The sequence below is a fragment of the Meleagris gallopavo genome, chromosome 1 (assembly GCF_000146605.3).
Source record: "Meleagris gallopavo isolate NT-WF06-2002-E0010 breed Aviagen turkey brand Nicholas breeding stock chromosome 1, Turkey_5.1, whole genome shotgun sequence".
Classification (NCBI taxonomy): Eukaryota; Metazoa; Chordata; class Aves; order Galliformes; family Phasianidae; genus Meleagris; species Meleagris gallopavo.
The window spans coordinates 54,269,637-54,281,810 of record NC_015011.2 but is presented as its reverse complement, the minus strand read 5'-3'; the positions used below and the strand labels follow the sequence as shown (position 1 = coordinate 54,281,810).

The 12,174-nt window shown below is 39.1% G+C and overlaps 1 long non-coding RNA gene across 1 annotated transcript; it reads right to left on the bottom strand.

The window, feature by feature from the left end:
* Positions 1 to 4,060: 4,060 nt before the first annotated feature.
* Positions 4,061 to 7,457, bottom strand: LOC109367829. Its single transcript, XR_002115313.2, has 3 exons — positions 7,370 to 7,457; positions 4,490 to 4,635; positions 4,061 to 4,162 (listed from the first exon to the last, which is right to left on the bottom strand). It is a non-coding gene; the product is annotated as an uncharacterized LOC109367829 (long non-coding RNA).
* Positions 7,458 to 12,174: the final 4,717 nt, after the last annotated feature.

Sequence of the window (12,174 nt, the reverse complement as noted above, 5' to 3'; positions counted from 1 at the left end):
AGTCTAATTCATTCAAATAAAATATACAAAAATCATATAATCTTTGTTGGTACTAGATGTGCATTTAAACTCCAGAGAGTAAAGGCTTAATTGTGCTCAGGTGCCAGTAAATTTAATTTAAAACATGTCTTCAAGAGACTACCATGGGTCAGTGAGGAGAGTTTCCTAGCAACCAGGTCTAGTTCAGAAATGAAAACAGAGAAAATCCAGGTATTGGAAAAACTCACAAGGCATGTGCAGAGCATGGCCTGCTTACACTGCAGTAGGCAAATGGGGAATGAGTTGATATAGCCGGACATGGAATACAAGAGTTCTAGTGCTGCTCTGAGCAGAGGCTTCATCAGCCCATGAAGTGGTTTGACTGGGAGCAGACTGTGGTTAACCTAAGGGTGCTCCACTAGAAACTTCCAGGGAAGCAGTCCCTGGGCTCTCAGTGCCTGTATGGCTCTGGCCACCCACCCAACTCTGCAGCAGGTGGCCAACATGGGGCAAAGCAACTCAAACCATGAGATCGAGCAGCAACAGTTCCCACAAACTCCATTTGTAGATCCACACCTCCCAGAGAGACTTGGCCTTCTCCCAGAAGCGACATATATGCTGGTAGTAGGAAACCAAGAGTACATCTTGCTCTAATGAAAAACTCAACTTGGTCATTATGTCCTCTCACACTTTATGACTGTACAGCCATCTAACCTGCCCTTTTCTTTACATCAGAACATTGTTCTTCTTGTCACTTAGTAGGACCACCTTTTTACTTTCAGTTCAAGAGAACAAGCATGCTGAAATAAAGGAAAAATAAGTGTGTGTTAGCTCCTGGCATATTTTTAAACCAGTATTAAGCCCAGCAATACCGCATGAATTCAATGACTTGGAGTTATTATGATTAACACTTCATAACATATATTATGTGGTCTAGCCTGTGCGGGTGCAATGCAAACAGCATCAAGTCATGTACTTTGAATCTGCAGCAACAGCAGATCCATATTAAATATAAATTTATGACATGCTCTGTGGAACAGTAGCATGAACATTACACAGAAATCAATGGGACTATCTCAGGTTTAACAGCCAGTCATGAAACTTCAGAGGTTTTTGTAAGTGATGGTTTTAGTTGTTGTTTTTAAATCCTGGAGTGCCACCTATTAGTTGCACAAAGGAGGGGAAAACATGCTATTTGGGCATTCTAGGTAGTCCGAAGCTCTCATACAAAGTGCATTGATTGAAAGATTACTTTTTAACATTCTTAGGTCAAAACACATACCTTTAGAAATGAAATCTAAACCTCACAAGCTATCAATTAGTACTAGAAGGGAAACTAATATGCCTGCAGTAACATTCACAAATAATTGCTTTACCTTCTGACCCACAGTCTTGATTTTCCAAGGAGCTTAGAAATGTCACATTTCAATGTGCTATTAATATCTTCCACCTCAGGAAAAACAGGTCTACAACACAGGGCTCAACACAAGTGAAATGTGTGTCTAGTCTGTTGTAAATATATGCACGTCCTGCTAATAGAAATATCCAAAACACTAGCAGCTTCTGGTCATTATGTTCACTTTGTTGTGGCTCACTAATATAGCAGTTGCTGGTTGGTGTACAAAAAATATAGATGGGAAAATCTGAATACAAAACACAAGGAGTATAAATAGGTGTCCCTGAAGACTCAAACAGATGTGTATACGGAACACATTTCAGATGCAGCTTATAAGCTTGGCTGCAAGGAACAGAATGAACAGCAGTAAACCAAAAGGTTTCTTGCAAGTGGCTACGGACCAGATATTCAACTGACAGGGAAGCACCCCTGAAGAGCCCACCAACAGGTGCATCACTCCAGCTGCATGTCTTCACACCTGGAGTGATGCTGACATATCTACTACACTGAGCCTGGAAAAGGTCAACATGAGAGCAGCTCTGCATAGCAAACAATCCTTGCATCACAGGAATACTTGTGTGGTCATGACCCCGTCTGTGAAATCTGCTGTCTTCTCAGACTTAGGCTCAGATTCCAGGTTCCCATCTGTAGTGCTACAGCAATGACAGGCCAGCTTTACAGTACTGCAGCACACATGAAGCTCGGTTGCTCCAGCCAGTTCTAGCACTCATAAAAAGTAAGCAGCATGTCTGTCAGCTTTAAGCTTGGACCTTCAAACACACAGAGTAACAACCCAGGTGAAAAGGTTGTTACTTCCAGGAGAATTTAATATTAAAGCTGAACTATTCCTAACTATCTATATACATTATACAAGTTAAATCTTAGCCAATCTGTTTTGTTCTCTACAGAAACGCCATTTCAGCATGCATGTTCTCTGCTGCAGTCCTCACTGAAGTGTTTGAGCTTCTCTCTGCAGAATATCCAGGTTAGAGCATGGCTTTGAGAGCTGGGCATGGGGGAGAAAAGCAACAAGAGGATTACTGAAATACTCAGTTGTAACTGATGAAGTTGTGAGAGGTAACAGATACTTTCACCAACGCAAGGAAATACCACAGAGAGGAAGAAAACACAGTCTTTCCATTCATCTGCACACAGGTAAAAGCAAGTGCTCTGGAATATCCACCCATTAGGCCTCACCTGGAAGCACACAGCTAAAATCTTATGAATAGACTTCAAAGGTCGATATTGTCTTTGGGATTCTTTCCCACATGTCTCCTGAGGGCACCAACAAATGACTCAAAATCAAAACCAGACAACACAGAAAAGTTTGTTCATTTTCTGGTTGTTAGGAAGTGGTCTCAGAGACAAAATAGAACAAAACAGCTTCATAAGAAAGCCTTAAGCATTAGACAATTAATATGATTTATGCTTAATAAGAACTATTTGAGATAACAGCCTCCCTGGATGTCTTACCTACCATACTTCTGGATATTCTGCAAAAGTAAGCAAATAAGAAGCTGTAGTGCACGATCATACCTACCATTATTTGTGCAGAAAAAGTACCACATCAATCAGGTACCTAGCAGCGAGGATCACATGCTGCAAGCATGTTATACACTGTTGTCCTTCTGCCTTCTCTTATCCACACCTCCTTTATTACAGCACTAACCACACTGAACAGCGCTGGCAGTGAGCACCTGCAACAACCTGGTGTTATGTGGGATGGGAGGATGTGCTGACCACAACTAAAAGAATCTGCCACTGCCTGAAGACAGCAGCTTGCAGACTCTTTGCACTAATTAAATGGCATAAACGAGCAGCAACGCTGCTTGGGACACAGCAGCTTGGGAGCTGCAGAATCCACAGAAATACAGTAAGTCATAAGAAAAACTCTGTTATTTCCAAAATGTTCTCCTTGAGATGGAAAAGACTTGTGTGGTATCTTGTGCATGAGAAAATAAATGACTTGAGCTTTATTATCTAAAACAATAAAGCTGTATTCTACATGTGCACATTTTATAGGCTCTGGTATCTTTGCTATCAACATAAGGATTACGTGTTTATTTTATATGCAAAGGAAGGACTGAGGCATAAAGAATAAAGTGCAGCAAGAGGTGTCGGGGATATGAGATTCAAAGTAGACATCTATTGACAGCAATTCAAAGCTGCATGAAATAAAAATAAAAATAAAATAAATTACTGAAACAGATGTTTCTAAGACAGAAAAACAGAAGTAAGAAAATTCTAACATATGGAGATTTAACTGCTAGCTAAAACTGTAGGGTCAGGTTAAATAAAGACAGAAAATCTGAACTGTGAGATGGGCGCATGTGAGGTAAGCCAACTGTCGACGACTTAGCTAGAAAAAATAAACTTTAAGAAGATCATCCATGAGAAAGCATTGTGACATTCAGCTTGATGAACGGACTAGAATGCATGTGAAAATTTATAAATTAAAATTAAATATCCATGTCTTCACAGACATGATGTCAATAATTTCAACTTAAACAAAACTGTAATGAAGCACTGGTATTCAGAAGCTGTCATGTGTGCAAAATTTAATATAATTTATCAGCCTTACTTAAAACCCCCTCCTGCAACCAGGAATGCTATGAAATACAGGAAGTTAAGAGGCAAAATTTACTACTTTGCTACTGCATCAAGCAGCACATGATTTTATTTCATATTTCTAAACCTTCACAAAAACAAGAGACCTGCAAAGTAGCTGCTCCAGCAAAGTACCTTTTTGACTCAGATGACCACTCTATCTCCTTTTCTAGGCATCTCCTGTAAGTCAGACAAGATAGCCAGTTCTTTAAAAAAGATGTCGGTAAAATCATTTTCAATATGTTTTTTCAAAAGTCAACAGAATTTTTTAGTAGCCACTTAAAACACTCAGTTGTTTCCATTTGTTATTTTCAGTTTAAAATACAATGAGGTAGCCAGAAGACCCATATTTCAAGTACAGAACACAAGCATCATCAACTAGCTAAACTAGTCAATTGCGATACATGCATGTGAAATATCTTTTCTCAACTCAAAGCCTGGGTATTATGAACTTATTCAATGATTTATTCCCCTTTATTTCTTTCTCTGACTTTGATCTCTGAATACCTGCACAATGTTGCTGCCTGCAAAACTGGCTCGTCTCCATATCCGCCCTCTGGCCAAAGCCTCGTTTAACAGGTGAGCTAGCTTCCGCTCCATCTCAGCCTGAAACACTTCCTCCTGAATTCGCTGGTCGACGACACCCAAGAGAACTACATTGCAGAGAAAGTAACCCAAGAACACAATTGAATTAGTAAAAGTTTTCAGTGCCTTTTCTGCAACTTCAATTACAAGCGTTGAGTCACTCTGTGACATCTTAAGGACAATTCAAGAGCAGCAGTATTCTTAGGGGAATACTGTGAAGTTCAGCTGGTGGTTCCACATTAGAAAAGGAAGGGTTTGGATCAGGAAAGCTCAAAAGAAATAAATTTTAAAAATAAAATAAAATAGGGCAGAGGGTACTTCTGGAATCTCAGCTATGTAGGGAGATCCAGAATACTGAAGAAACAATTTAAATTCTAAAAGAGCATGAACATATGAGCAGTAAGTAAATTAATCAAACACAAGCAAAAGAAAACATTCAGTTAAATTGCTTGCTGCAACTAACTGCCATCAAAATTCCGTGTTTGGAAGTGAGGCAGAGAGAGAGATGGGCAGGGCAAAGGTTCAGAAACAAGAAAAAAATGGACCACATGAATGACACTGTGTATTCCAAGTGTGTTTTCCCTAGATAAGATATAGACTACCAACTATGCAAATCACAGTATACAAAAAAAGGTTAGTAGCCCTCCCAAGTTCACTCCCTAACTCCAGGTAATCCAGGTCACTGGGGCAGTCGATGCTGAGAAAAATACCTGAGGAACACTGCACAGGAAACAACAAAAAACTGTGGACCAACAAGATGGCATTCCAGTAAAAGAAAGGCATGGTTAATGCAGCAACAGTCATTTGAATGATCTAATTAAACAATCTTAAAGGATAATAAACTGACTCATCACTGACTGCAGCAAATAATGCAGTTTTCCTTCCTGAGGCTCTCTGCTAACATGGTTTATTTGTTAAAAAGTCCCTTTTCCTTTGAAGCTTTTCACATTTATTTATTTATAATAAAAAGGCATTCAATCAGTTTAGGTTTTTTTTTTTAATTTTAAAACAATTATCAAAACAACTTGTTCCATTTAAAATTTTTCACTGCATATGTTGGAAAAAAAGGAAATACTTTCAGGATTTCTCAGAGATTAACAGCACGTCTGCTAAATTCAATCACAGACAATGTATCTCAAAATAAAATAGCAAAATAAATAGAGAGTGGCCTAGGGCTATTATATACAGCAAGTAGAATCTTGCCTATATATTGAATTTGAGTATCAATGAATTATGCTTAATAGCATAAATTGTATTATTTAACCAAGAGGGACAACTATAGAAAACACTGCATCTGCCAGTGTCTTATGACCACTGGGATATTTTAGAGTACCCATGCACTTAGGTCTCGGCAATCTACTATTAATCTACTGTTAAAAAAAAGCTTATATTTAGCAAGCATAAATTCAATAATCTCCCTTTCTCATTAGTCACAGTATCTGTCTAGAAGAAGCTATCAAATAATGAAAAAAGTCATTAAAATAGAATGATTTTGCCATTAGAATCTAATATACTAACTTCAAGGAGTAACTAAGCCAAATCATACTAGCTCTTCCAGGGATACTTGCAAGAACTGGGATTGCAAAAAATTCCCCTGCATCAAAGAAAGGTGTTGCGACTGGCTTTTACAATCTTGTATCTTACGTATATTATTTATCTTATATATATCTTATTATATCTTTATTATATATATATATGTATTAGGGAGGAAAAAAGAGAAAAAAAAAGTTAGTGTGAGACACTCACACGTCAATTCTGAGCTGGAAGTTAACCTTTTTTTTTTTTTACTCAGGGTGTAAGGAAACTTCCAACAGGAACTGGTAATGCAGATTTCTAAGCAGGAGATGGTATGGCTATCTTAACCAAACTGACAAAAAAGCTAACATAAATGTTAAAGAGAGGATGATATTGGATGTGGGATACACATGAGTAGTTGCTCTCCTGTTACTGTACATAATCTGAAATGTTTCAGTTTTCTTCAGAAATACAAACTATGTGGACTTCAGCAGTTGGCTTCCTGCTTAAAAAGTAAGCTGGTCACTTGAGAGGAAACAGGGATGCCTAGAAAAAAAAATCACTATGTTTATACTACTTCTGTTAAACTACGGATGGCGGGAAGACAAAAGTGTCAAGTGAAGGACATCTTCACTTGAACAGCAAGGTTGCTAGGCAAAGCCTGGTCACCATTTAGGCTTTCTGTGTTAAAGAAGTAGGTAGGATCTCTGCACTTGCGGATAAATTCAATATCCTTTGATCATCTAAAAGTGACAGCTCAATCATATCAGTTAATTACAGAATAAAACACCCAGCTGTCTTGGATAGGAGGGGTTTGAATGAATCAGAAGAGATCAATGAAACGTGATGAAACACAGTTTCTTGCAGTCAGAATATATCTATTTTTATTCTGTTTTATTGCTGGCATGTTTTCATATGAAGTGCCACAGAAAGTTTTTGTTTTCCTTTAAAAAGCTGAATATCTTAAAATCAATTGAGAGCATACAGAGTAGATAGTTCATGCCTGACAGCATAAGCTGTCTCGCTAAGAAGGAACTGCTTTATAGCCAAAAACTTTGGTATGCATTATTGAGGAATTGCAGTAGTTCATTCTAAACAGGAATTACATTTCTCAGATGTTGCAGTTCATCACGTCTTTAGTTTTTAGAATAGATTCTGCTCAGGTGTTAACACCTTGCAAATGTGCAGCACCCCCAAGTTATCAGTATTTATTTATATATTTATATGTATGCTAGTTATCCTACTAACAAAAATAACTGCACTTTTACTCACACGAACTGTACATACCTGTTCTCACCCAGGAAGATTTCATCAGCTGAGACACGTTAAGCTTAGGATAATGAAAGGCTGAGGGAAAAAGAGAACAGAGGAAACACAACAGTTAGAACACTATTCTCAGTAACAGATTAAAAAAAAAAAGAGTTACTTCATAATTTATACCGTCGGTAAGCATCTTCTTTACATGGACGTATTACAACTCCCGAGGCTGTGCAGACGCGATGGTAAAGCAAGTGCTCTGGATGTACGCTCCCCAGTTCACCTCTGAACAAAAAGAAGCTAATGGGTGCAGTAAGATTTATTACCTGAAAAATTTCAAGCTGCTGTACTGAGGTCATTGCTCCTACAAGCTTAAGAGTAAAATTCACTGTGAATTCTGTTCCTTACTGAGCTAGCTGCAGGATGAGACTTTTGCTCAAAGGGCAATGAAGCAATTCATGACTGTTTGGGAACAAAAATATGACCCTCCGTGAGGCAAAAATGACACGGTAATATTAAATGTAAAGCAAAAATTCAATAGATCTGATTTGAGTTCTAGATTTGTGGAGAGGGAAAAATTTTAAATACATCACCTTGGTAAATTACTTAACAAAAATCACATATGAATGCATGTAGAAGCATTGCTGTGAACAAATCTCAAGGAGTATGTATGTGTGTGGCTTGATGGCCCCAAGATTTTTGTATAAACCTGTGCTACAGGATGAAATCCTTGACCCAGTGAAGTGAATAAAGTCAATTTCCAATTATTTTAATAAGAGTAAGATTTTTCTCAACGTTTCCACTGGAGAGCAGTAAAGACATGTTGGGAAACAAGTGGAGATGGGGGCTGGGCCAACTGTTTCCTCAAGGGATGTTTTAAGCTTCACTATGGCAATACGAAAGAGGAAGGGTCATAACTTTCTCAAAATATTTAATCCAGATGCAGTTTGCTAAGCATTATACAAAGGTTAAAAATGACCTGATCCATGCTAACACAATTTAAAACAAAGTTGTACTGTCTTCAGTTCTAGGTAGAGATTGCCACTACTGCATGCTCTAGAGAAGCAGAAAATTACCAGTTTTCTAATTTAATCATGCCATAATTGCTAGAGCAGCTGACATGTGTCAGCATATCTAAAAATGATTCCTTTGCCCCTTAAAAAGCTTACCATTTTTTTTACTTATGCAAAGGAACCACCAGTTAAACCATCTCTTTTATTCACACAGAATTAAATGAAAACGTGGTTATTCCACTTTATTTCAATAACGACCAGCACGACCAGAGGTACACTGTGACTTACTGTTCAGAAGGGTATCAGAATACAGTCCTTTATTCTGAACACGGAACATCAGTAGTCCATACACTGATCAGGATGCATCACATTTCCAAAACTCTCAGACACACAAATAGCACCCCACAGTCCATTTAATTTAACACATTTATTTTTGGCATACTGCTACACGATTTTTCTGAGTGTAGCTTATATTTGCTCTGTAGTTATATCTGCTCTGGTCACGCCAATTGTTTACTTTAATTTAGAGATACAACCTGAACAAAAAGGGTAAATGAAACCGCATCTGTGTTTTCGTAAGCATGGAAAGAGCAAGATAAGAAAATCAAAAAGCCTCCAACGGCCACAAAACTTTGAACTGCTAACAGATGTGGGTTTTTTTCTTCTTTTTAAAACAAAATTGTGCTTTGCCTCAATACTTAAAGCACTCTTCACGCTTTTTCTAATTAGTACTTGAAAATGATTTAATTCATGCAAATTACTGGATGACTATTCACTTAAACTTTTCACGGAATTAATGAAATTTAAAAATAAACTGATGAGCAGAAAATCTTGGAACTGAAAAGAAGGATGTGCCATGATCACTGGCAGCTAAGGCTGGGTTCTAAAACCTGATAAAGGGTGCATGAAATGAAGGACACTTCAGACAGTGCTCTCAAGTCGAAAAATCCAGGCTCCAGATCCTATACCACTGGTCACTGAAGTGTCTCACCACATGTGGCCCAGTTCTGAGCTCAGTTGAAGCCTCAGCACTGCAGTGTGAGCATATTTGAAAGATACCTAATTCCCCTGGAACTAATGACTAAAACCAGTGCAGAGTCAGGGGAAAGTTGGACAGACAGTTGCTAGTTAGATTACGGTTGGTCTGCTAATGATTACTGAAGCATTAATGAGGTACAGACTAGCATCACTGGAAGATTCCATGACACAGTCCTGAAGCACCATACCATGTAATGGAATTGATTCCATGCTGACTGAAAAGGCAAAGGGTCACCCAGTCACCCGGAAATCTTTCAACAGCTGTTTGAAGCACTCTACTCCAGCAATATGGCCTTTGCCAGGTGCTCTGAAATGGATATGACTGACTTTACACCAAGACATGTGGGATCATGCATGCTAAAACAGATACCATATTGATTGCTCTTATTTATAATCAATGGAGGAACAGCAAGAACAAGTACGGAGGGAATGAAGAACTTATAAGTATGAGAGGTCATGGAAACACTGCAGTGCAGGCAGTATTAAAATACTGTATCTGATCCAGAACCCACTCTGACTGCAAAATATTCTGCAGTCCTTGGATTATATCACACCATTTCATCTTATCCTATCAGCCTCGCAACATCTCCAAAGTAACTGAAATAGATGCTACCCATCCAAGTGCTAGTTATGGCACTGAAGAACAGCTCCAAGGCAACTCTCTATTTTCAGCCATAACAAAAACAAAGCAATTTATTTGGGGTAGACTCACAAAGGATAATATTCCTCTTCTAGTCCACAGATAGCCCTTCTTTCTCTGTCCTCAGAAATCTTGCAGCCATAAACAAATAAATATATTCCTTTCTATTGCTTTTTTTTGGGTGTGTGTTAAGAACTAACACCTAAAAACCGTGATTAGACATGCTTTTCTTTCTGCTAACATGTAGTTTATGACTATTGAACTGAATGAGTTTGCAATCTGAAATATGAGCCGTAAGGTGGACAACACAAAATTAGCATGCAGGAAGATGTAAACTGGACATTTGAGTATAAGCATGTTGCTGAAATTACGTAGAAGTCTGTGGGAAAAAATACAGTCTGGAAGTTTCCAGGCTTGGACACTCCAACAACCTTACTTCTGTCCAAGACCCTTACTACGAACGAGTGAAAAAAAATGATGTATTGCACAGGGACAACCTACATAGTTCATAACAGTGTATATTAATTACGTGAAAAACTCAGACTGAGTGCAAAAGGCAGCGTCAAGTGAACAAGAAGCAGGGAACAAATAGAATCCTTCAAACGAGGCTCATATTTGGGATATTGTAGGCAATGTCTCACCTACCTACCAATGCTGAGTCATGGTGATAGTACACAAGCAGCTTGTCCTTAGTGTGGATCAGTGCGAACCCCTCGGCTGCTCAGCTCACCTACAGATCAGGTTTTTTGCTTTGTGTGCAGATTAGAAAACTTATGATATTCTATATACAGCACTAAGAGGAAAAAAATTCACTGCCAGGAGTATTAACTGTTACCAGGCCCAACACTTAAGACATAAATGCAACAGAACCATATGGCAAGGAACATTTCATATTTACGTACCCATATACCTTCCAAAATTTCTCTCAAAGACCCACGTTGGTGAATAATTTGCAAAGAGCAAAGTAGCTGTATGTTAAAACAAGATCTTCACAATACCTTGCCTGCTACAACTGCTCTGCAGACCAAGGGAGAACATGAAAATAAAGTTCAGGACCCAGAAATCCAAAGCATTTAGGTGCTGGACTGCCAATGCAGCTCTGAGGATCTGGCCTTTGGTCACCCTCAGACTGCTCAATAAAAAGTGTCAAGAAGGATCTATCCAACACTGCTGAGCCTTTGGACAAGATTTCTGGTTCTGAAGATCTAAAATCCTTTGGCTCAAAACCACTGCAAGAGTGCAAAAAGAAAAAAATATGCAGAAATAGCTATAAAGAGCTGAGTAACGATGCCTCACTTACAAAAGTGTCTGAACGTCTTCTACTACTGTCCACACTGATAGACTCATAGTCCTCGACAAGCTGAGAAACTGTGTGTCATGGTTTCATGATTTTTCATTATCTGTATTCCACATCATAACATCATGCAATGTACTGGGGGTTTGACTGCTGATGCTCAAGTTCCGGGTGCCTGTCCAGCGGAGAAGAGCAGCTACGTTTCCCCAGGGGGCTTTGCGGTCAGCGAGGAGATATAACTCCCGGCAAGGTCACCTGATGCTCTCTTCTCTGCCTGCGCTGCTTCGCTTGCGCTTCTCTGCCTGCGCTGCTTCGCTTGCGCTTCTCTGCCTGCGCTGCTTCGCTTGCGCTTCTCTGCCTGCGCTGCTTCGCTTGCGCTTCTCTGCCTGCGCTTCTCATCTCAGCGTTGTGGTAAGGCCGATCCACTATCAATTTCACATTCTCTCTCCTTATAAAATTCTGTTGATACCATATTTAGTAAATTACTTTGTTTTACCTCAGATTGTTGCCACTGTTTTCAATTATTTCGGGGTCCCTTAATTTCTTTTTTTTTCCCGGGGGCGCGGATCCGCGGATCCCTCCGCCCTTCTAGTCACGGAACCGGGCCGAACCAGCCCGTAAACCGTTGACATTCTTGGTGGAGAATGCGGGCAACAGTTGCTTTTTAGCTTTTTGAACAAATCTCTCTCTCCGCTCTCAGACAGCTTCATTGGGAAAGTTTATCTGTTTCACCAGTACTGTCTGAAAGCGTGACCTTGAAAAGTCCAGGCGGACGGCCAATACTCTAGGATATTTGTAAACTTTGAGCCTTGCTATCTTGTTTCTGTAAAAGAAAAAAAGAGAAAAAATG